Source organism: Chenopodium album, chromosome 6, assembly GCF_948465745.1.
Source record: "Chenopodium album chromosome 6, dcCheAlbu1.1, whole genome shotgun sequence".
NCBI lineage: Eukaryota > Viridiplantae > Streptophyta > Magnoliopsida > Caryophyllales > Amaranthaceae > Chenopodium > Chenopodium album.
In genome coordinates, this window is record NC_137839.1 from 43002522 (window position 1) to 43027120 (window position 24599).

At 37.0% G+C, this 24599-nt stretch overlaps 1 long non-coding RNA gene across 1 annotated transcript; it reads right to left on the reverse strand.

The window, feature by feature from the left end:
- Positions 1-939: 939 nt before the first annotated feature.
- On the reverse strand, positions 940-4326 carry LOC145634852 (uncharacterized). Its single transcript, XR_014113631.1, has 3 exons — positions 4189-4326; positions 1800-1937; positions 940-1243 (listed from the first exon to the last, which is right to left on the reverse strand). It is a non-coding gene; the product is annotated as an uncharacterized LOC145634852 (long non-coding RNA).
- Positions 4327-24599: the final 20273 nt, after the last annotated feature.

Below are 24599 nucleotides of genomic sequence, written 5' to 3' on the forward strand. Positions count from 1 at the left end.
TTCTCCCATCAACAGAGGAAGAGGGCATACAGTTTGTTCTTGAGACAGTTGAGTCCGTATGTTTATTGTGTATATGTATTTGTTATTATATATGTATTTTTTCATATACATTTGTTTACTTACTGTCCTTGTATTTTGGAACAGATATCGCGAGAGACCGTGAACGACATGGTGAGGACTATGCGTGTTTTCCAAGCTGCTTATCAGAGAGTCCTTGTGGCTTTATCATAGGTGATCATGGGATGGTCGCGGTAACACTAGAAGAAAAAGTGGGATTAGCAACGGCCAAAGTAGTTGCAAATCCGTCGCAAAAATGGATTTTCGACGGATTTGCAACTACTTTGGTTTGTTGCCAAAGACCTCGTCGCAAATCCATTTATGCGACTAATTTTTGAATAGTCGCAAATTTAGCGACGAATTTGCAATGACTTTTTAACTGTCATTTACCGACTAACTTTCAAATTTTAGCAACCAAATCATTGTCCGTCGTAAAATATTTGCAACGGATTAGCGACTACAAAGACCAATGATTTAAGACTACTTTTGCGTCGGATTAGTAATTACAAGACCAAACTTTTGCGACTGTGGTTTGGATAGTCACAAATTTTAGCGATGAATTTGCAACTGCCATTTAGGAACTAATTTTCAAATATTATTAATTAAATCATTGTCCATCGTACATAAAATATTTGCGACTGATTAGCGACTACAAAGACCAATGCTTTAAGACTACTTTTGCGACGAATAGTACAAAATGTGGTTATTTGCTCCAGAGCAAAAAATGGCTCAAAATAATACTTTATTTAAGCTTAATTAATATTTAATCAATTATATATATATATATATATATATATATATATATATATATATATATATATATATATATATATATATATATATATATATATATATATATATATATATATATATATATATAAAAGTTCAAAATCTAATACAATTTATGTTTATATTTTAAAAATACAGACTAGAATATGTTTATCATAATATAATCTAATCTCTGATAATGTAGTGTAGCGCATAAAATTGGCAGCAATGCTTTAATGGCAGTGCAGTAGTGGTAGCAACAACATGGTAATAACAGTAATAAAGTGTGGTAGCATCAACATTAGTAGTAAGGTTGCAGCAGCAGGAGTAATCTCTTATACTTTGTTTAAAATTTGCTTTATTTTTTCAGCCACGGAATAGTGCATATCAAAAGGTCCAAAATCGCACCCCCGTCAATCTGTCATGACAGAAAGATAACATTTTAGACTTAATTCTACACTAGCAACACCATGATAGAGTTTCCATACAATTTAAATTGCAATGCTTTTATAAAAAAATTCAACAATAAAAACAACAGGCCACACCATCTTACACAGTAAGTTAGCTTGAAGCTACTTGCAAAAACAAAATATCTATCATAGCTCTTTACAAAGCAAAAATTTCTTGCTAGCTAATCAGTAAGATTATAGAATGTTTAGCTAGAAAAAAATGGGATGAAAAATCTGAATCATTCAAAGACTAATCCACTGAATAAATATCTAATCATTTCTCAATGCCAATATGTAATCATTTCTCATTCTCTCCAAGCTCCAACAATATTACTATTACATACTCAGACTTTAAACAAGATATATGCAACTAAAAGAAAATAAGACACTAAGGTATACATGTGCATTTTCCAAGTACTTATCATAAATGAACATGGATCATATTATCCATAATCAAATAATAAATTTATACAGATAATAAATAAAAAAGGAAATCAATAAAAATTGACATTAAGAAAACTATACCTTTTCATTTACATATTGGCATAACAAATATATTGACAAGGCTCTTTTCCAAAGCTACTCCCTTCCATTCTTCTCTTTAGGAAAGACTATCAGCAACTTCTTATACATGTTAAGTGCTACTTTGCCATCACACCAAACCTGCTCATATCAAAAAAATAGTTATAAGATAAGATAATGTCATATCACATCAATATATTAGTAGTGCTTATGATGTAATGTCCTCATTATAATTAACACGTAATTTCAAACACAAGGGACAGTTTATGATATTCACATTGAGCTTATAATAGTTATCATGCTACATGGCTGCATAAATTTAATTGATTGGGAAAAATCGGGTGAAGAAAACAAAGGTTAGAGCAAAAATGTCTATGATCCAACACAATCGAATGAAACCAATGGTGTCATAATCAATCAATTTTATGAACTATATAAAATATGTAATTAGGAAAATGGTTAGGAATCGATCTCATAGGTGGACAATAAGCTAGCCCTTGCTTCACTGCAATACATAGCAATAGCAGCAAAGCAACACAAATTAAAAAGAAAGAAAAAAACGGTAACAACTAGCCCTTGCACGACAATGGCAATAAAGATAATGCCAGAAATGCAATTTTGCAGCAAGCTTACCTTCAGATTTTGTGTGATGACTCTATCACATCTTTTATATTCCTGAAAGTATATATGTGGAAAGACTAAGCTCCCGCATCAGCATTTTAAACTTTTATCACTCGAAGATAATCTAATGAAGCTATTAGATACTTGAGCAATACATGTAACTATTTAGACGGGAACAACCTAAATATCAAATTTAGTTCCATTATCCAGTGGAAAAAAAGTGTTCAAGCTCGTATCAATTTCTCAGCATAGACAAAAGATGATTTCAATAAAAAGAAAATTATAAATATAAGTTATGAACATTACAACTTCAATACAAGGCTAAAAGCTAACTTTTGCAATTTAGATTTCTAACACAAGCCTTTACCCACTTCTACAATATAACACCCGATATTGCATTGCTCAATATAGTATTGCAGCAAACATAACCTAGGCACAAATAGTCTACTACACACACTCACATTGAAATAGAATGAAAAATAAAGAGAGGGAGAAAATCATTTAGTTTACAATAGAAAAGCTCAATTAACAAAGTAATAGCATAACTGTAATAACTTTTTCGTAGAGTTTTAAATGGATGGAAACATTATCCTATTCGTTGACATACTTGTCAAAATAATAATTCAAGTTAAAATACTGACAAGCTACAATCAACTTACCAGAAAGTACAATAACTATAATTTGATAAGACTTAAAAACTTTCTTCTATACTCATTCAGATGTCTGGCTATCCGAAATTAGAAAATGCCTCACTAATACTACAATATACCAGTAAATGGAGAAACATGGAAGCAGATATAACCAGTTCTTGAAAAGCTATACAGATAATACTTTGGGGAAGGTCATGTTGAAAACTTGCATCTAAACAGGATATTTACAATTAAACAACCAAGAAAGAAAATGCATCCCCACTCAACTAACCTACTTTTATTCTAGCCCCTAAACTGCTGCCTCACAACTCAATAAAAAAAACTAACACCACATCATTCCAGCAACCACTCACGAGTTCATGACAGCAACCCAGCAGCAAATTAGGCTCAAAACAAAATAAATTCAGAGCAAAAAAGGAATTCAATTAGAACTAGCGAATCTCAATACTCAACCCTCTAACGAACCAGAATTTAGAGCAAAACAAGAAATCAGAGAATAAGCGAATTTAATTCACTAATACCACATCATTCAAGCAACTACACTCTAACAACTAAGGCCCTGTTTGATTCACCTAAATTTTGCTGAACTGAAATTATTTTTACTGAACTAAACTTATTTTTACTGAACTGAACTTAATTTTACTGAATTGAAATTATTTTTACTGAACTTAAATTACTTTTACTGAACTGAAATTATTTTTACTGATTTTCTATTATAATTCTTCTTTATGAAAACTGAATTTAACTGAACTGAACTTATTTTTTCTGAACTGAAATTATTTTTACTGAATTGAAATTAATATTACTAAACTGAACTTATTTTTACTGAATTGAAATTAATTTTACTTAATATCATTTTTTTAAGGTGAAGAGAACAGGGCCTAAGAAAGAAAAAAAAGGGGTCGAAATAACTAGAATTGGGATTTTTACATGGAAAATAGTTAGGGATTTTTGCATACTCAATCAATTTCGAATTATTTTTAATTAATTGACTTCAATTAGACCATGGAAACAAAATTAAAATAATTAATTGGGCAAAAAAATCAATAATGACCCTAAAATTCATAGTTGGCAAATTACAATAAGCGAAGGGTGGAAGGAAGTCAGGCATTTAAATTTGCCTGGGAGGAGACGTGGTGGCGTAGCAAAAGAAGATGAAGAGCGACGTTGAGGGTTGAGTCTCCGAAATTAAGTCTTCTGCGTGTTTTTTAGGATGAAGAGTCTCTCTATACTATTATTACTGTATTCTATCTTTAAGAGTGATTAACTAATTTTTTTTTGGGTTTTGACACTTTGACGAGTTAAGAGTGATTGGTGGCAACTCCTCATCATGCTTAGGATTTTTTTTCTTTTTTAATTAATTTTTACAGGATGGTAGCGACTACCGACAACTTTTTTTTTTTGACACTTTGACGAGCTAATACCCCTTTTTCTTGTAGTGATAAGTTTATTTCTTTTTCTTTTATCAAAATTATTACACAGTTTGTGTATTAACCATTGTTTGGATTTTGCAATATGTACAGCAGCCGTCCGGGAGTCGTCGAGCACCCTGATTTCCTTAGTTTTTTTTTCTTTGTTTTTTTGAAAAAGATGTACATATATATTTTTATTATCATTTTCGCTATACATATGACACACAGATATTGTATATATGTCTTTTATTATTATTTTAATGCTTTTTTGTTTACATGAGTATGTCCTTTTTCGGAGCAAAAAATTTTTTGAGGGAGGGAAAGGGTTCCTGACTTACCCCCTTGAAAAAATAACAAAAAAGAAATAATGAGAGGAAAATAGGAAAAGGAAAGAGAAAATGAAGAAATAAAGAGAAAGGTAAAATAAGAAAGAAAGTTAAGAAAGTGAAAAATAAAATAAAAAAACATAAAAAAGGACACAAAGAGAAAAACAAAAACATGTCGCGATAGACAAGGCGCCCGAAACTGCATGTGTTGTGCGAGGATGTTGCACGCATGTAATTTGGTTACGCGCGGCAGGCGCGCTTAACACGTGAGTTGCGCACGCCACCTGCGAGTGAACTTTCCTTTGAGCGAAAATTGCAGAAATTTTGCCTTTTTTGGTTCAATTTAAACGTGGTTTTGTGTAGATTTTGATCATCTCGCTTTCATTCTTTAGTAGTACCATACAGAATTCAAAAGAATTAAACTCTCTAAATTCTCTCCCTCTTTTTTTGTATTGAACAATGGTAAAAACCTTTGGACAACGTTTGATGCAATGGGTCACTTCTTTTTCTACCGAGGATAAACTAGCTTTCAAAATATACCACCTTGACCCTCTATTGAGTTATATGCAACTAGTCATAAACTTTGATTTTCTCCATGCCGTTGTAAATCCTTGGGACTCCTTTTCAAAGGAGACGAAATTGTTCCATTACCTGGTGAGTTTGAGGTTCTATTAGGATTCCCTGCAAATAATTTCTCTGTGACATATGCTCTTAACTTGTCAGATCCCAAACTCGTTTTTCAGAGATATTTTGGTTTGAATGACAATGATATGGCTAACATTGGAACAGAAGAAGGCGTGAATCTAATTCAAGAAGAAGGCTTGTTCTTCTAGCTGAGGTTCTTCCTCACTTGATAGCGACTACCGTTAAAGAACGTCTAGCAACCCTTAATCTCGTAATAGTCCTCTCAATCTACGGATCAAATGGCACTAGTGAATGACCACGTGCTCTATGCATACAACTTCAAAAGAAATGATTAGTAGCACAGCTACAGGTGTAGCCTATAAGAGAAAAATCTTTTTGTTTTTTTTAGAATGAAATAGACTCAACAACTATAACTAAGCACCAATAGCATTCCCCGGCAACGACACCATTTTGACAAGAGAAAAATGTAGATCGTTATTTACCTCTCCATATAGCAAAACCTAATTTGTAAACACTCGACCAACCTAATACAAGTATGTGGAAAGTTAAGGGTCAAACCCAAAGGAATGAGTAGGAAATATGGTATAGTCTATTGTCAAGCTAATTCGAAGAATATAAATTGTTGTGGTTGGTAATTAAGATATCAAGAAGAGAGAAAAATTGAAGAATTTAATCAATATGCTAAACACTAGGGATATAGGTTCCACATGCAAGCTCAATTATTATGCTAACTGATAGATCACTTAATTGATTCAAACATTACCAGGGACAAACAATAGTTGCAATCAAAGGAATCCAAAGGCTATCTACTATAAGCCAAGCTAGGGTTCACTATGAATGGCTAACAAGGAGAATCACAATAAAATTCAATCAATTAAAGCAATTCTCAAATCAAGGGTTCATGTCATTGAAATTTTCAATGCAATCTAGATTAATCTTATAGGGTAATCACTCCTAGTATAATTAATCACATGCACAACTATGTCAACCAATTTAATTGCAACAATTCAATCAATCAACCAAGCATGCTTCCCCTTCTCCCTAGCAACTAATCTTCTCACTAATCATGGTGAATTTTAAATAGAAAAGAAATTCAATCACAAACATATTCATCTCAAGCTTAATCAAAAGGAAAATCAATCAATCAACAAATTCTCAAACCTAAATCAAAATCCAAATCAAACATTCAAGCATTAAAGGAAACTGCAATTAAAGTGAATTCAAAGGAAAGAAATCTCACAAACTTTCATTGATATAAAGAAGAAATCCAAACTTGATTGAAGCAATGTTATAATACAAATCAAAATCCTAGAATTTATATCTCTACTTTACCTCTAACTTCTCTCTAGTTTCTCTCTCTAAAAACTAAGCAAATGAATGATTATCTAAAAGTTAGCCTTGAATAGAAATTACAAGAGTATTTATAGACAAAGAAGAAAATATGGTCGGTCGCGCCCTCTCCAGTAATATCCCGCGGGGGCGGTGAAATGGGTACGGAACCCTTACCTTACTCCGCGGGCAATCTGGGCAACACCCGCGCCTATGGGTCCTGTAGCCCGCGCCCGCGGCTAAGGGAGCGGCAGATGCCCGCTCCCAAGTGTAAACATGGGCCCGCGGTCTCTCCAAAAGAAGCGGTCTCTCCAGAACCTTCACGCCCGCGGCTAGACCGCGGCCAGGGCGCGGAGAGTTCCTGCCAAAAATCACCATTTCTTTGCACTTTATTCGCGCCCGCAACATTCAAGACCCGCGCCCGCGGCATTTGGAAAATGTTGTGCGCCCTCTCCGTGCCCTCTCCAACCCTCTCCAAGGAGCTTGCTTCTTCTTTCCTTACCCTTTTTGCTCTTCTTGATCCCTTTGCAAAGCCAACTCCTTAAGAACCTACAAAAGTAACCAAAGAGAGAAAATAGAGGTGTAAAAGAGCCATATAAAAGGGAACACGAAGAAAACAATATAAAGGAAAGTAAAACACGAAAAAAGAAGAAATAGAGAAATTAAAGAAGAAAAGACCAAAATGATAAAAGAAAACTATGAAATATAGGGTGAAAACATCCTAAAAGGCTACCTTATGAGTGCCATAAATGACACTCATCAAATTCCCCCAGGCTAAACTTTTGCTCGTCCCGGGAAAAACAAAAGCTAAAAAGGAATAAGGAGGGCTTATTTAGAAAATAAAAGAAGAGAAAAAGAATATACACTAAGACTCACTAGCATAGGAATCTTGGTTGTTTTTAGCTACAACAAGCCCTTTAAACCCCAAAGTCGCCTATGAGGACGAGTGAGGTCTCGTAAGGGTTTCCTAAGAGCTTAACCCATAACTCTTTGAAATAAAACGAGGCAAAATCATTTAAAATAAAATAAGATAAATCAAAAATTCAAATAAATAGCTCTTGATAAGGACCTTCACAAACGGTCAAATGCAAGTGAAATTGGTATGCATGCTTCAAGATATCCACGGTTGATGAAAACATAAGGTATGCTAAGCGTAGATAACTAATGAGGCGCAATCAACTTTCATCCTAACCAATCTAATCACCTTCTCCCAATGGCTTCAAATCTTCCCTTGGTAAGTGTCTCTATGGTTCCTCGAAGGAATCGAAAAAGAGTAAAATTTGAGGGTTCTTGACATCTTGACCTTACATCCCTTTTCCTTAAGCTTTAACTCATAATGCCATCCCTTGGTATTTGACTCAACCACTAGGTCGAAAGGACTTTCCCAAAGGTTGTAACGTAAGGGAAAAAGGTTAGGGGTAGCCCTAAAAATTAAAATTTGGTGGTATCCCTAATAGTGAAGCAAAGAACAGGCTCTTTCTTAGAATCACAATCACGTAGTTACCAAATAAAAACAAACTAACACCCCCAAGCTTATTCAAAGCTATATCCACAAGCATATATACAAAAAGCGTAAACACTTCTCCCCCAAGCTAAAAGGAAGCATTGTCAAGAATTCTTGCAAAGGGAAAAGAATCACATCAAAATATTGTTGAATTTTCTCATTTTCACTTCTTTTTTATTTTTATTTTCATTTCTTACAAAGCAATTGTCCTTGCCTATTTAACTTTGGATGGCTTTTTCAATTTTTCCTTTATTATGTCCTTACTGGTTTTTTTTTTACTTTGGACGACTTTTCCTTTATTCACTTGTCATTATTCACAATATATACAAAAGACAAGCATGCTTACAAATAAAACCAATATCCAACCTTTTAGACCACAAATTCCAAAAACATGACCATTTGCTTCACAAAAACCAAAAATGGAACAAAAATAAACAAAAGGCTCAAAGTTCTATAGATGTGGCTTGAAAAGAAGGGGAAAGACTCAAATGGTTAGCAAGAAGGCAAATATAAACCCAATGAACTATAAAGAAAGAAGAAAATCCTATAAACAAAAAATTACCACTCCAAAAAGTTGCTTTTGTCCATCCTAGTTGGTTCGGTCTTGAGTTTGAGAATTATGAGTCAAGATTCAAGATTAGGTCTGCAAAGGTCAAGGATCCATGCCGCACAATCAAAATGTTATGAAGGCTTGAAAAAGGAAAATCCTCACACAGTTGTAGCAAAAACTTACTAAAGTTGTCAAATTTACCAAAGGAAGCAACTCCGTCTTACCAGAAACCAAAAGAATCCGGCTTCAAGGTCCCAAAAGGTCTAAACCGCTACCTTAGCATACCCTATCCTAGAGTCAACCGTGAATATTCTCAAAGCATGGACACCGATAAAACATAGAAAAGCATACATTCAAAGGCAAAATTCCGAATTGTAGAATGTCCAAAGATAAGAGCTAAACAAGCAAAAAGAAAAGTATAGCCTCAAAAATGTGTTTTGTGTTTTTTTTAAGGAAAGAAAAAGAAACTTAGAGAGAATAGCGTAAGAATGAGAACAATCGCAAGTAAAACCCAATCGCCAAGCAGGCAATCATTCGACAACAACGCCAATGACCCCAAACACGCTAGATGGTACAAGGCAAACATCCTCGATCGAACAATCAACTTAACCTTCAACTAATCTTAACCTAAGCATCCAATAAATGAAAAGAAGAGAAAAAGAAAGATCTCACCGGGCGCCAAAGTTATGCTACATAAAACAAGGCGAAAGAGCACCTTTATGAATCTTTGAAACCAAAGCATAATCAATAGAGCAAGGTGAAAAATAAAGAACTATATACAAAGAATATTGTTAGTAACTTCAATACAAAAGAAAAGAAGAAAAGAGAAAATAAAATGCCTGAAAATAAAGAACAAGCAAGTAATAATAGCAACAGGAATAGAATCCAATGAGTATATGAAGCAGAATCATCAGACTGAAACAGTAATAGGAAACAAGATATCAAACAATCATCATCAGGAATCATCATAACAGAGACACAGAGAAACACAACAGACAACGATCAGCGAAACAAACAACAAAACCAATAGCCGGGCAGAGAAATCAACAGAAGCATAACATCATCATCATAAAACCAAAAGACACATAGATCAATACCAGAAGCATATGAGACCAGAATGAACTACAAAAGAAAGGGGGGAAACGGTGAAGCATAGCAACAAATGACATAAAACACCCCGAGCTTAAAATGGACTACCCCCTAACTCTAATCCTAAAAATATATAGGCAATAGAGAAACATCATAAAAAGCACAAAAGAAGGTGGGGTATCTATGGTAGTATTGCACTATGGTAAGGGGTAGAATGAGAACTCCCCTCACCAGTCTCCATCAAATGACTAGAGCTAGCCATCTCGCTCACCTCCATAGGAGCCTTACCCCTTAACCTACTTTCCCTACTAATTCTATCAAACTCAAAATAATGAGACCAATCATCAAAGACCAGCTCACCCGGCCTACCCCACCTACCTAAGTCTCGGGGTCTGGAAAGAGCGAAGGATTAGCCGGATCATATGCATAATCACAACCACTAGGCCGCCTACAGTCGTAAGTGCCCGGGGTAGTGCCTATGATAGAACTAGGGTGAACATGAGGGCTCTCCCAATAAGGGTAGCAAGGCCTAGGACCCACGGTAGAATCTAAAGGCTCCCATTGAGGGACAAGTCCTTGTTGGACCGGGAGATACAGGTAATTAACATTGGGCTCGATCTCCCCCTTCTGAACATCCAAAGTGTACAATTGATAGCTATGATAGTCATAACCAAGATAAGGGTGTTGCATAGAAGGCATGGAGTATAACACATTAGCAATAGAATAAAGCTTGGAATGAATGGTTGACAAATCAAAAGTACAAGGAGTGGGAGAAAAGGAAAGAAAAGGCGTACCTCCTGGTTCAACCGGGCGAAGAGTATAAGCATTCGATGAGAAGGCATTGGTTGAGCGGCCTCTTGTAAGGTTCGTCCTTCGTCGAATAGAAGGATCAATATCTCGCACCGAGGGCCTCCAAGACAAGGAATCTCTCTTCTCAGGGCGGGTAGTTGCCTCTTTGCATGGGATTAGGAACCACTAGTTAAACAGGGAAACATTCCAAATGAAAACATCATCCTTTCTAGTTCGATCGTGTAACTTTTGGTTCACAAGGGCAGAGATGTTGAGGAAATAAGAGGGAGATTTTTCTCGAGGATCGATATTTGGGGGAAGCTCATCTAACAAAGTCTTATAATCATCATTAATGCAAAGATCTAGGATAGAAATCAACCCTCCCAATTGGATGCACCCCGATAGGCTAACTCCATCACCGATATCTAAGAATCAATTGATCAAATGCTCCGTGAAATCCACAAGCTCAATCTCAAAGTTGTTTTGGTCGACTATTCACAACCAACAAAGCTTCTCTCGGGGGATAGATCCCAAAGAGTCCTTGGAGCAAAGAGCGTAAGTGAAGATACGGTTGAAATACCGCATTGCCGGATGAATTATGGAAGCAAACTTGGAAGTTTGATGGTCATACTTTCTTTCCTTCGAGATACTTCTCCACCAACGTTGCTCATAATATCCATGATCACTTGCCATTTTACTATGTGCTGTATAGATACAATGATCCGCATCCTCGTCCCAAGGAAACTTGAAATATGAACATAGTTGAGTATCCGTCAATGTGTGATCATTGTTGAAAAGTTGGAAAGTCAAAATCCTTGAGGAATTTGCACCCGGTTCTTAGATAACTTTAAGAGAAGAAAGAAAATTCATAGGTCACCCTAGCATAAGTAGGAGCACTCAAATCCTGTATTTGATTCTACGGAATCTGGTGATCGTTGGTTTGATGCCGAACGATCTTTCTTTGTCGATTGGGAAATAAATATTTACCTGCCTCTTAACAATTTTATTCTCCTTCCTCTTTGAAAATAAAATATATATATTTGAAAATAAAATAAAAATATTTGAAAATTGAAAAAAAAAAAATTGAAAAAATATGCTTTTTTTTGTTTAAGACAAACAACAAAATCTTTAATGTTTCATCTTCACTTTGAGCATAATAAAAGTTAACTTGCGTGATTGAATGTCTTTCTTACGAAGTGCCTAAAGTTTACACTCTTCGGGATTGCCGTCGGTTGACTCTAGGATAGGTTCATGCTAAGGTAGCTGTTTCAGAACTCATAAGGCCCATCGAACCCAATTTCAAGTCATTAGGAGATTTGAAGCTTAAGAGGTAGTTTTTGTAACCCAATGTAAGTGTTCAAGTCGCCAATAATTTTTGTAACCCGAAGGACACCAATGAAAGGAATGGTGTCCTTCGAACAAGTGCATTATTCTGATAGTAGGTTCAGAATTATTAGAAAGCTAATATATTCAATAAGATAAAGTGATCGGAATGCCTAGGTTTCCGATTAGTAATATTAATTATGCATAATTAATATTACAGCTTAATCTTAACTGAACCCTTCGGGTCACACGCAAGCAACCAACGAGCCGAAGCGACAACTTAATTCAAAAGAAATTAATGAGTCGACCGAGTAATTTATATTTAGACGTCAGAAATTCAAGCTTGGAGCGATGAAACCGAGCGTAAGAGAATCTCAAATGTCAAGCAAAAATTTAGGAATTGGTAAGACGGGAAAATGCTTCAAGTAACAAGCAAAAACCCTAGCCACGCAAAACAAGGGAAGCGCGCCAAATAGGAGTGCGCTACGTGGCAGCACACATGGCATCACGCCATGTGGCTGCACACGTGGCAGCCACATTGGCAGCCACCAAGTGGAAACAGCCACGTTGGCAACCACCAAGTGGCAGCAAGCCACGTTGGTAGTGGGCCATGTGGCAGCGTGCCATGTTGGCAGCGCGCCGTGGTGGCTACGCATGTTGCAAGGGGGTCGTGGACCCGGGTGACGGGTCATGGACACGGGCCAAAAGAAAGTGGCCCAACCGAACCCAACTTGGGGATCAAGGTAGGGTGACACATGGTTAGCTCACAATGCAAGTGAGTTGCCTTGGGGACCAAGTGAGAAAGCGGTCCTTACCTTACCATGTGACACTTGTTGCTTGTTCCTTGGTTTATTTAACTAAGGGTTGAATTCATCAATCTTTCCATGTGGGATCTTTTTGTGAAAAACTTTCACATTTAAAGATGAGTGGAATTCACAAAGAAGCTTTTCTTATAAATAGCCAAGGCATGGCATGGGATTACTTGCTTGAGTAAGAGTTGGAAAAGGGATTACTAGTAGAGAAAACCTTTGAACTCAAGAGTTGAAAAAGGTATCACCTTTGTGAAAGCCTTTGAACTCAATTACTCGGGTTTTTCGGTCGAGTCTTGCTAACCCCAAGACATTGGACCTAGTCGGTGTTCAAGTTGTGGTTGGATCATCGTTGGAGGCCTTCGTATTTTCGAGGCTAGCTTTCAAGTAAGAGCCTTAGAGGTCGGGCGAAGCACACTCCAAAAGTAATATTATTATCTTAATCTATTCTTTAAGTTAATTATGTTTATAGTTTAATTGATTGGGAGTGCGGTCTTGTTTTTTGGGTTTGTTTCCGCGGTGAGTCAGACTCACCAAACCCCAATAGTGGTATCAGAGTCTCGCTCGTTTATTTTTAAAAGCATATATAATATTTTTTTCAAGGTGTTTTTATGGCTTAATTTTTCTAGTTTTAAGTTGCTAATTGTATTAGTAGCTCGTTTAATCCATTTTAACCAAAAATTAGTGAATTTTAGGTGCAAAAGGCGTTCTAGAAATGGTTTTTCCCTTTTAGGACTCAGTTTTTAGCCAAAAAACGACCAGAAATGCACTTTTCGAGGGATTTTTCGTTTTGACGAATAATTTTAAGTCTTTCTAACCTTAAAAATTAATTGCATATTTATGGTGGTTATGTAATTGGTTCAATCCTTATTTTATATGCAATATTAAACCACTTTAGGCATGATTACTTGGTAGTAATTTGTGTTTGAAAGCTTGGTTTTATTTTTTACATAATTGCAAATTAATTGCATTAAGTGTGAAATTTTAGTTTTTTAAGGCTTCTAAGTACTAAATATTCAATCTTTAATTATGTTAAGTTATTGAAACTTTGAGTTACTAAATTCCATGAATTTTTGTTGAACTTTGTTGATATAATCATTTTTAAGTTGATTGGAATTATAAAGTTTGAAACTTGTGATAGAAATTTGTTTATCTTCATATTGGAAGATATAACTTTTCAAGGATTCACAAGTAAGAGGGAAATTACTCACTATTAATTTTTCAAGGATCCACTTGATTCCGGTCAGTTTTTACGTCGTAAGGCAAGTATGCATAGGAGATCGTCCAGATTCAACATGTTCAAGCACATACGCTAAACAAGCATGTCCTACCCTACCGTTTGCAAATAAAAGTTTGCTAAAAATGCAAAACATATAAGCCCTTCTACGGTATACATGATAAGACTCAGAAACAGGATGATTGAAATACAAATTTGCAAGTTTTTACAGATCTACTTCATTACTACACACAATTTTATTTAAATCTGGATTTGTCATATTTAGATGACGTTCAAAGTCTTGGTAATAATACTCACGTAGGGTAGGCATTGCAATGAGATTTCTAGCAGGAAAACCAAAGATGGCACCGAATTCCTCCAGCTAGGGATAGAATTTATTATAATGAAATTTGAAACAATGATTTTCTAGACTCCAATAACCGAAAGCTGTCGTAAGAAAATCATTTTTAATTGCTACATGCCTTAAGACTATTAAGCCTCTAACATGAAACATTTCTAGCTCTCTTTTTTCTGCATTAGTCAAAGAATAGGACCAGTCACACAATGTATTATCAAAATTCTTTGACATTATTATTGAAATATGAAATTCTAATTATTTTATGTTTTGTAAATATGCATATCACAAAAATATTGGTCCTATTATATATCCAAAATGCTTGAAAACACTCAAAATCTATCTTTCTATACGCGCAAACTACACCGCTGCAGAATACGCGCATCGTGACACGGGAAATCCCACCGTGTCACGGGAATTTGTGCAGCAACATGGCATGTTTTGCCGTGACATGGTATATACTGTCGTGTCGCGGTGCCCACACGTTTTCATATTTTTATCCATTACCTTTTTTTATTCTGATTTTATTGTTATTCCTCCACCGTCTATCTTCCAATCTTGTGTTTCGAGATTTTTATTCCTAATTAAATTCTCCATTTATTTTTTTTTTATTTTTTTTTATTTTGGGGAGGTTGTAAAACTTGTCCTATTTTTCTTTTTATTTTGGGAAAGTTGTAAAACTTGTTCCATTTTCATTTTTATTTCTTTTCTTTTGGGGAAATTGCAAAATTTGTCCCATTTTTATTTTTATTTTGGGAAAGTAGTAAAACTTGTCCCATTTTCATTTTTATTTCTTTTTCTTTTTGGGGAAATTGCAAAATTTGTCCCATTTTTCATTTTCTTTTTCTTTTGGGGAAGGTCAGTACCCTCCACTTACGATTTTTTTTTCGTGTCATTAATAAATACACAATCAGACAAAATGAGTCTCAAGCACACACTAATACACACACTAATAAATGCATAAAGCATTAATAAAACATACAACGTAAGTCATGATTCATAAATAGTGTCAAGTGTCATCAATCAAAGTACATAATAAAACCCTCGGTCAAGAATCTCCAAAACCAGAAGAGATGGGATCAGTGTTATCTCGAGCCTGCGAATATGGGAACAACGAACCAAAAGGTCCCTCCATCATCCGGGTACGAGGAGTAGTATCCCTACTAGTCCCTATAGCTCTAGTAGAAGACAAACTAAAAGCAGGACCTATCCAGCTTGCAAACGGCGTACGCTAACTCCAAGAGGTAGGAAGCGTCGGTGGAGGCATCGTCTCAGACAATGGAACTGAAAAATAAGCCCTACACTGGTGGAGGCAGCGCCCAAGAAAATGGAACTGAGTATAAATCTTGGTCACGGGAGTAATGACTGGACTAAACTAAGGCTGTGAAGGCAGGAATGGCTGGGAAGATGAAGGTTGTTGCCACTGGCCCTAAAAGTGCCGGAATGACTGAGAAGACTGAGGCTGCTGCCACTGAGGTTGTTACCACTGAGCCTCTTAAAACGGATGAGAAGGCTGAGGCTGCCACTGAGATTGAAAATGCCGACGAACCTTAGTATATCGTCTGCGGTGACTAGGCTCCCCCTCATCTGAGTCTCTATGCCTTGAGCGCAAGCGAGACCTCCGTCGCTCCTGAAAGACCCAGAATGAAAATATGTCAATAGTGCAAGTTAGAACAAATGGTAAATATGGGAAAACAGGTGAATATACCTCGAGAACATCGCTAGAACCGCCTGATCGCGGGTTAGATAGGTTGTTAAGCTACTACCCTAACCAAATTAATCATTTATAATGCCTGAACCTACACTAAAATAGTTAGTGGAAAGTAAAGGGTCGAACCACTAGGGAAGCACGCTAATTCAACATCAAATATCACTAATACAAAAGTGAAAAGGGGATTGTTTTTGTTGGTTTTGTTGAGTAAGAACACTAAAACTACCAATAAGCAAGAAAATGATGATTAAAATCAAAAAAATGACGCTAGGGATACAGGGGTATCCAATATGATTAGAAAGAGGAGAATAATGGTGAATATATGAAACATATGCCAAAGAACACAATATTCTACCTAAACAATTCATTCTCATGCAATAGTCTAGGCAAATCAATGAAAGAGGTCTACACTAATAAGGATCATTCTCATGCATCCTATTAGTTACAATCAAATCAAGAGAATAAAGAAGCACAATCAATAAAAACTCCACTTTAATAACTAATTCTCATGCAATCATTAAAATAGAGGTGATCCTAATCTAGTTCAAATCACTTTCATGCATTAAAACTAGAAAACATCAAATAGAGTGCAACAATACTCCCAAGCTAATAAAAATCATGTCTTTCATCAATATATGGCATAAGTTCAATCCAACCATCATCATTCATCCAATATCAAATCATATCTTCCACCCCCTTCCCGTAGCTAAAAGTTTAGCCTAGAGAAGGAAGATTAAACATAATATCAAAACTAGAAATAAACTCAAGAAACTCAAAACAAAACATGATTAAAATCAATGAAATCAATAACAACTAGATAAGCTAAAAACATTGACAAGAATAAGTAACAATAATAAAAAAAAATAATACTAAAGGAAAGGAGAAGAGATTACTAATAAAGAAGGGATTAATGAAAGATGAAAACTTGAATTCTTGCTTGATTGAAGGAAGATTAAAACTTGAGCAAAGTTGAATACAATAAAGGATGCATGAATAACAATCTATTTTCTCTCTCTAGATTAGGCTAATGTTCTCTAAATTAAAACTAAGTTAATCCCTAAATTACATCAAAACGTTCTAAGATGGGACTTATATAGTCCGTACAGAGCCAGCTGGAAAAAGGAGTGGTCCGACCAAACAATGGGAAGGTTCGGCCGGACTACAGGGTAGGTTCGGTCGAACCTCTTCTGAATCTTTCTTCCTTCAGCTTCCCTTGAGCTTAGCTTCCTCCTCTTGAAAACTCTGATGGTTCCTACAAAGCATAAGCATGGAAATCACAATTAATACAAAGTGAGAAGACTAAGAAAAGGGAAGATAAAGGAGAAAAGAAAAGAGGAAGCAAAACTAAGTAAAAGTGCTTAGAAAAAGGGCCAAACAAGTGCAAATGAGGGGAGAATCCTTAGAGAAAAAGGATAAAAGAGTGGCATGAATGCCACTCATAAAAATCCCCTACACTTGCCTCTTGCTTGTCCTCAAGCAAGGTAAATTGGTACAAAAAGACAAACACAACAAACATAACATGACAAGGTTTTTAGCAAAACCAATCAAGCCTCAAGGTAATGAAATGCTCAATTTAGACTCATTTGCAAATAAATGCACCAAAGAATACTTATCTATCTCAATTCCAAGAGGGAAAACATATTCCAAGATGCTCAAGGTTGAAAAAGACAAACCTAAGCTAAGCGTAGAGAACTAATGATTTCATTCTCCGCCCTAGCCCCAACCAAGACGGTCCGCGTTCTCTCCACTAGCTTCAACTCATCCCCTAGCTAGCTCCTCATGGTTCCTCGAGGACACCGGAAAAAGAAAATTTTATGTGGAATCATAGGGTCATCCTGACATCTCAACTATGCATACTCTCTCCATAGGGTTGAAATCTATCTCCCTCCACCGTTCTTTGACCACGCCCCTCTAGAATCCAAGGGTCTTAAGTAGGGTTTTAATGTCATGGCTAGAGGTTATGGTTGGGAAACAACTTGAAAATTTTGGTGGCAATTCCTAAGTGAAGCGTAAGAGTGGCCATCTCTCAAGAACATCCTAAGAATTGAACCTATTCTCAAACTTACAACCTTTCAAAACAAACCACACCACATTACTTCAATCTTTTCATTTTTTTTTTGCTTGGTTATCATGAGTTTCAACTTTCTTGACAAACCTTTTTGCCTACCCTTTTCATGAATAATCCTTCAAAACCTTATTTGAACCAAATTACACAACTTTCTTGCTCAATTTCAACATTATCAAACTCGAACCTCACAAGCCAATGCTTCACTAACTACAAGGGTTGGTAGAACATAGGCCGATAGGTTTGTAATATGGCTAAGTCAAGAAAGGGGAAATAAGGCTCAAATTGGTAAGCAAGAGGGTGAATGTAAAAATGAAAACTAAATTTGTAACAAAACACAAAGAAAACAAAGAAAAATGAGAAGAAATGCCCTCTTCCTTCTCTAGAGTTATATGGTCACGGTCTTGGGAGCTAGACGCCAACACAAAGATTAAGACATGCATAGTTAAGGATCCTAAATGTCGCTCACAAGAATGATGAAGGCTAGAAAAAATGACGCTCACACAGGATAAGAAATATAGCAAATACTAACCCAGGGAATCCTATCCACCATAGAGAGCAACACCATCTTACCACTTCCCCGTGAACTAGGGGTTCAAACGTCCTCAAAAGTTCTAAACTGGGCTACCTTAGCTTACAATGTGTCTAACTCAACCCAAAGCATTCTCAAACCGTGCAAACCCTCATCAACTAGGAAGATAAGCATTCAAAGATACATCGAGGCAAACCAATCCAAAAAAGTGAGCAAATTACACATCAAAAATCATTTCAAATTGTCATAATTATGCTAGTAACACAAAAAGGGGAAAACAAAACAAAAGAAAGAGGAAGAAATCAAAAAGGTTCTGATGAGTGGCATTTATGCCACTCTTTTATCCTTTTTCTCTAAGGATTCTCCCCTCGTTTGCACTTTTTTGGCCCTCTTTATAAGCATTTTTACTTAGCTTTGCTTTCTCTTTTCTTTCTCCTTTATCCTCCCTTTTCTTAGTCTTCCCGCTTTGTTCTTATTGTGCTTTTCATGCTTATGCTTTGTAGGAACCATCGAGATTTTCAAGAGGAGGAAGCTAAGCTCAAAGGAAGCTAGAGGAAGCATGATTCAGAAGAGGTTCGGCCGAACCTCCTGATGGTGTGGCCGAACCAAGGTGTGGCCGAACCTGCTCAGTGGTTCGGCCGAACTTCGAGGCAGGGGCAAGATGAATATTGGCAGTTTTGCAGGAGTGGCCGAACCACAGGAGTTCGACCAGACCAGGATCAGGGAGGTTCGACCGAACCTACCCATGGTTCGGCCGAACCTACCCTGTAGTCCGGCCGAACCTTCCCATTTGTTCGGTCGGACCTCTCCTTTTCTCAGCTGACTCTGTACGGACTATATAAGTCCCTTTTTTTAGAACGTTTTGGGGGGATTAACTTAGTTTTAATTTTTCTACATTTTTAGCTTAATCTAGAGAGAGAGAAACTTCATTAGTAGAGAGAGAAAGTGTGGATTTCTATTGATGAACTTGGATATTGAAGAAGGAGCTTGATTGAATCTTTGTAAATCTTCATCTTCAATGAATGAGCAATCTCTTACTCTTTTTCTTTACTTTTGTATCTAGTTTTGTTTGCTTATTTTGATTTTCCTTCTTTGCTTATTGATCATGTTGATGCTTATTGATTTGATGATTGATATTGTCTTCAATATGATTTGTGAGTAGTCACCTAGCCAAGGGTGTGGGGATGGTGTAGTTGTTAATTGATTCATGCTTATGATGTTGGGGTTTATGTTAATGGTGATTAAAGTCTTTGTATGCTTGATATTCTTTGGTCTTTCTTGCAAGTGCACATTGTTAGTTGATCAAAGATGAGTCTTTACTAACAAGTAACGGAAGTTGACTTAGTTGAGATTCATTACTATCGATAATTCTTTGTTTGCACCTTCTAATATATGGTTCTAATGTGGAAACATAGAGGCTATGTTAGGAGAAATCGATTAACCCCGGAAGGCGGTTAGATCGAGCTTTATTTCGATATTCTTGCATGCTTAGTTTGCCATTGCTTTGCTTCTGTGTTATTGCATGATCAAGTGACATCTACATCTGCCCACTTCCCTTGGTGTTTAGTTATATTGATCTTTAATCATTCTTAATCCTTAGTTTAATCTCTTAGTTATTCATACTTCTTGTCCCAAGATAGCTTAAAGTCTTAAGTAGTGAATGCGGTGTTTATGCATGTCTCCCTGTGGTTCGACCCCTCTATTTACCCTATACACGTATTAGGTTGGTAGAGCGTTATAAATTAATTTGACTTAGGTGTAGTCGCTCAACGACACGATTATTCCCTTGTCAGGTTCACATACGAGGCATATAATTCAATAAAATCCCAATTGTCATACAAGTGATCGTTTGATAACAACATCAACGATCCCAGGTTCCATAGAACCAAAAGCAAACATCCTCGAACCATTCAACTTCTTCCTAAGCTAAACCTAAGCTAAACACACAAAGAAAGAGCAAATAAAAGAGAGGAAAGGTCTCACCAAATGCCGCTTGAAATGGAAGACAAGATAATTCATACAATCTCACCAAGGGAGCTTGTGTTGCTCCTTAACTTCCTTCGTTTCCGCTTTCAAGCTTCAAGAAAGGTGAGCCAAAACAAAAGAAACTATGACAAAACAAGAAAAAGAAAAAAAAATTTAGAAACCAAAGAAAAAGACTAAAGTTATAGATAAAAAGAAAAATAAATAAAAAGTTATCTACAAAGTTTGGATTAAGGGAATTTGGATTATCGGGAATTTTGGATTTTCCTTAGGAGCATCTTCGCCTACACAAAGCTCAAGAATCATAAAAAATCAGCAAAAATCAGAAAAAAATCATCATAAAAACATCATAAAAACATCACCACCACATCATCATCATCATCATCACATCATCACATCACCATCACAACATCATCAACTACAACAAGGCCAAAATCCTCAATAGCCCTTCTCATGTACAAGCCACTACCCTACCACACTATCCTCCCCTCCTATGTACACTTCAACCAACCCAAAAGAAACATCCTCCCCCACACTAGTCTTTTGCACGTCCCAAGCAAAAGTTAAAAGTTAGAAGTTTTTGGGGGAAGGAATGGAACCCTCATCATGAGGTCCTTTCTCCTTGCCTTCTAGGTTGAGGGGGGTTCTCAAAATCGAACTCGGGAGTGTCCATAAATGGGTGGAAGGGTTGGTTAAAAAGCTCATAGGGCCACCCTTGGTCACCCCAACCACCATCAAAAGGGTTTGGGGTGGATGTGCGAGCCGGATCATAAGCCGGATCACACCCACTCAGGCGATAAGGATCATAAGGTGGGGTGACAATGCGTTGGGAAGGGTCGATGGGACCTTCCCAATAGGGGTAGACATTGGGGGTAGGGTTGTTGGGGTCATAGGGGCCCCAATGAGGAATCGGACCCTCTTGAGGGGGGTGGTAGGGGTAGTTAACATAGGGCGCTTGGATGCCCGCTTGTACAAGGTTATCATAATTCATCCTCCCGTAGTACCCCCATTGTTTAATGGAAGCTTGGTTATCCCGACAGATATCCTCGAGGGTACTACGGATGGCATTCATGTCAAAAGGAGGAAAGGAGGAAGTGGAAGATGCCTCACCTCCCCCGCTAAGGGGGGGAACAGTTTGCTCCTGGCGGTGGACCGGTGGAGGATGAGGAACTGCACCCCAAGCTCTTGTTCTTTTTAATTCATCGGGGATGTGCTGCCGGCGGATTTTCCATTTGAGAGGAGAGGAGTGGTCCACCATAGTGAGGGATGGGTCCGGAAGGACAAACCATTCAACCTCTTTGTCCACTAAGAGGATGAATTTGCGCTTGCTTATGGAGTAGTTGATGAAGCGGTTGTGACGGAGAGCACTAAGGGAGAGAGCATAGTGAGGAAACTCGTCGGTGAATTCCTCTCGAGTTTGGTGCACAAAGGAAAGCATTTCTATTTGCTCCTTGTAAGCTCCATCTTTCAAGGAAATGGCAATGATAGTGATCATGCCCCCCATAAAAATGTCGTCACCAAGACGGTTGTCCCAAAATCCAAAAGCCTTTGGATGAAGGTGGAAGAGCATTGGAACTTGAGGCGCTGAGGGTTGTCGGCAAAGAATAGACAAGTTACCTCATCCTTAACCATTGAGCCGAGGTTTTCTTTAAAGAACACAACATATTGGAGAAGCCGAGCAAAATATCTCAAGGCTATGTGGATGATGTTGATTACCTTAGATGTGTTAGTTATAAAACTATCCCTGTAGGATATGCTCCTCCACCATTATTTCTCGTTGTAGGGGATGCGATGAGTGGAAGTCATCTTGCAAGGATGATCTAGCCCGGTCGTATGCCAATGGAAAATCTCGTTTAGATCACTCTCGGTGAGGGAGTGATCCTCATTGAACATGCGAAAATGTATCACAAGTTGAGGCTCCTCATCATTGAACTCCGTCTCTATGACTTCCTTGCGGAGAGAGGCAAGGAATTCCAAAGTCACTCGCTCATAGGTGTGAGCGTGAAGGTAGATGAAATCACCAAATCCAAAATTTTGTGCTAACCGGACTACCTCATCCAATATACCGAGCTTTTGCAACGTTGTAGGACAAAAGAACCATGTTCAACGGATGGGACGATTGATGAGGGCTTTGTAGACGTCCCAAAAGTGCTCATTCGGAGCAATTATGCTATGATCATTTATGCCGGGAGGAGGTGGGAAACTCGTTGATGAAGATTCACCCACTCTCTTCCTCTTTGACTTGCTCTTTCCGAAAACCATGATTCTACAAAATTACCAAGAGCTATTGTTAGGAAAATTTGATAAGAGATGTCATAAGAAGCTAGCCACGGTAAAAGTGTATGCGTGAAAGTAGTTGCCTTGAGTTGTGAAATAGATATAAAGGATGACAACAATACAATTTAAGGCATAAATGGACACATTTAAACCAAGGCATGGGCAAGAAACCCTATGACATTCATATATATGTCCTAACAAATTCTAGGTGAATTTCGGCATGATGTCTCCTAATTACATGATAATCATTCACCAAACCATCAAAATCAAACCAAAAACAACAAGAATCATTCTCCAACAACATCCAATTCATGAATTCCTCAATCACCAAATAGTAGCATGAACACCCTAGCATGAAATCAACATTTTTAAGCAAAGACATTGAGATAAAAAAAAATCAAGGTATACATGCATAATCATGATAGCAACATGCATAATCAGTCAAAGTGGGGGCTTCTGTAGACACCCATTTGTGTCTCCCCAAAACCAAACTCAGTGATGAGTACCTTTCACGTCGAATCATAATCGAATGAAATGAAAGTGTGGAAAGTCTAGCGTTGCGGATAGTTTTAATTTCTTTTCTTTTCTCTCTGTTTTTGAAAACTTTATTTTAAGAAAACAGCCAATCCAGTTTGGTTGGTCAATGATATGGGTCCAATAGTATTGTAGTTGGATGGGGCTTGCAAAGACCTTTCCAACGATATATTATAAGCCCAATTTTGATGAATATTGAGGAAGTTATGGCCAATTTACTAAACTAGGCCCGGTTTGAGCTTTATGTACGGCCCAATGATCTAGGGGAGGGCCTAATATGATTTATCATTCCTAATGCAATTAGGAATGGTTTTAGTCTTCTAGAATCTTCTAGAAGGTTCTTTTCATTCCTAATTCAATTAGGAATTTTCAGAGTTTTAATTAAGATCAAATAGCATTTTCGAAGAAATTATATTATTTTATCTTCCAGTACGGTAAACATATTAGATTTTCGAAAACGCGTTGGAATTAAGACTGGCGTCCAACCCCAGGCCTTGGCGCCTGGAACCAGGCTTGGCGCCAGACGCTAGCCATTGGCGCCTGGCGCTAGCCACTGGTGCCTGGCGCCAGCTAGCCAGGGTTGGCGCCAATACTGTTTTGCGATCGTCAGACTCTGTTTTGTTAAATTATCTTTTTTGGCTAATTTTCTCTATAAATACTGTTTTGCGATCGTCAGACTCCGTTTTCATTCATCTACGATCATCATCTACATCTATAATTCACTAATTCTCTCATTCTCAAGTATTCTCACTAATTCTTTCTTGCTTTTTCATACACAGTTCCGCATTCACAAGATCTAGAAACACCTAGCCATATTCGAAGTTGCCTTCGCCCTAGGCGTGAAAGGTTTTAATTTCTGAGGGTTTGGTCCCAAATCTCTATTTCGATTATTTAATTTAATTGTTTTGATTATTATTTTCCTTGAAGTTACTTACGTGTGTATTTTGTAATTAGAAAGAGGTACGAGGCATCCAAGTAAGTACTTTTATTGATTTTATGATGTAGATATCATGTTTATATTGTTATTGTGATATTCCTAGTATCATGTCTAGGGTATTTTTAATATTAAATATGATTGCTATG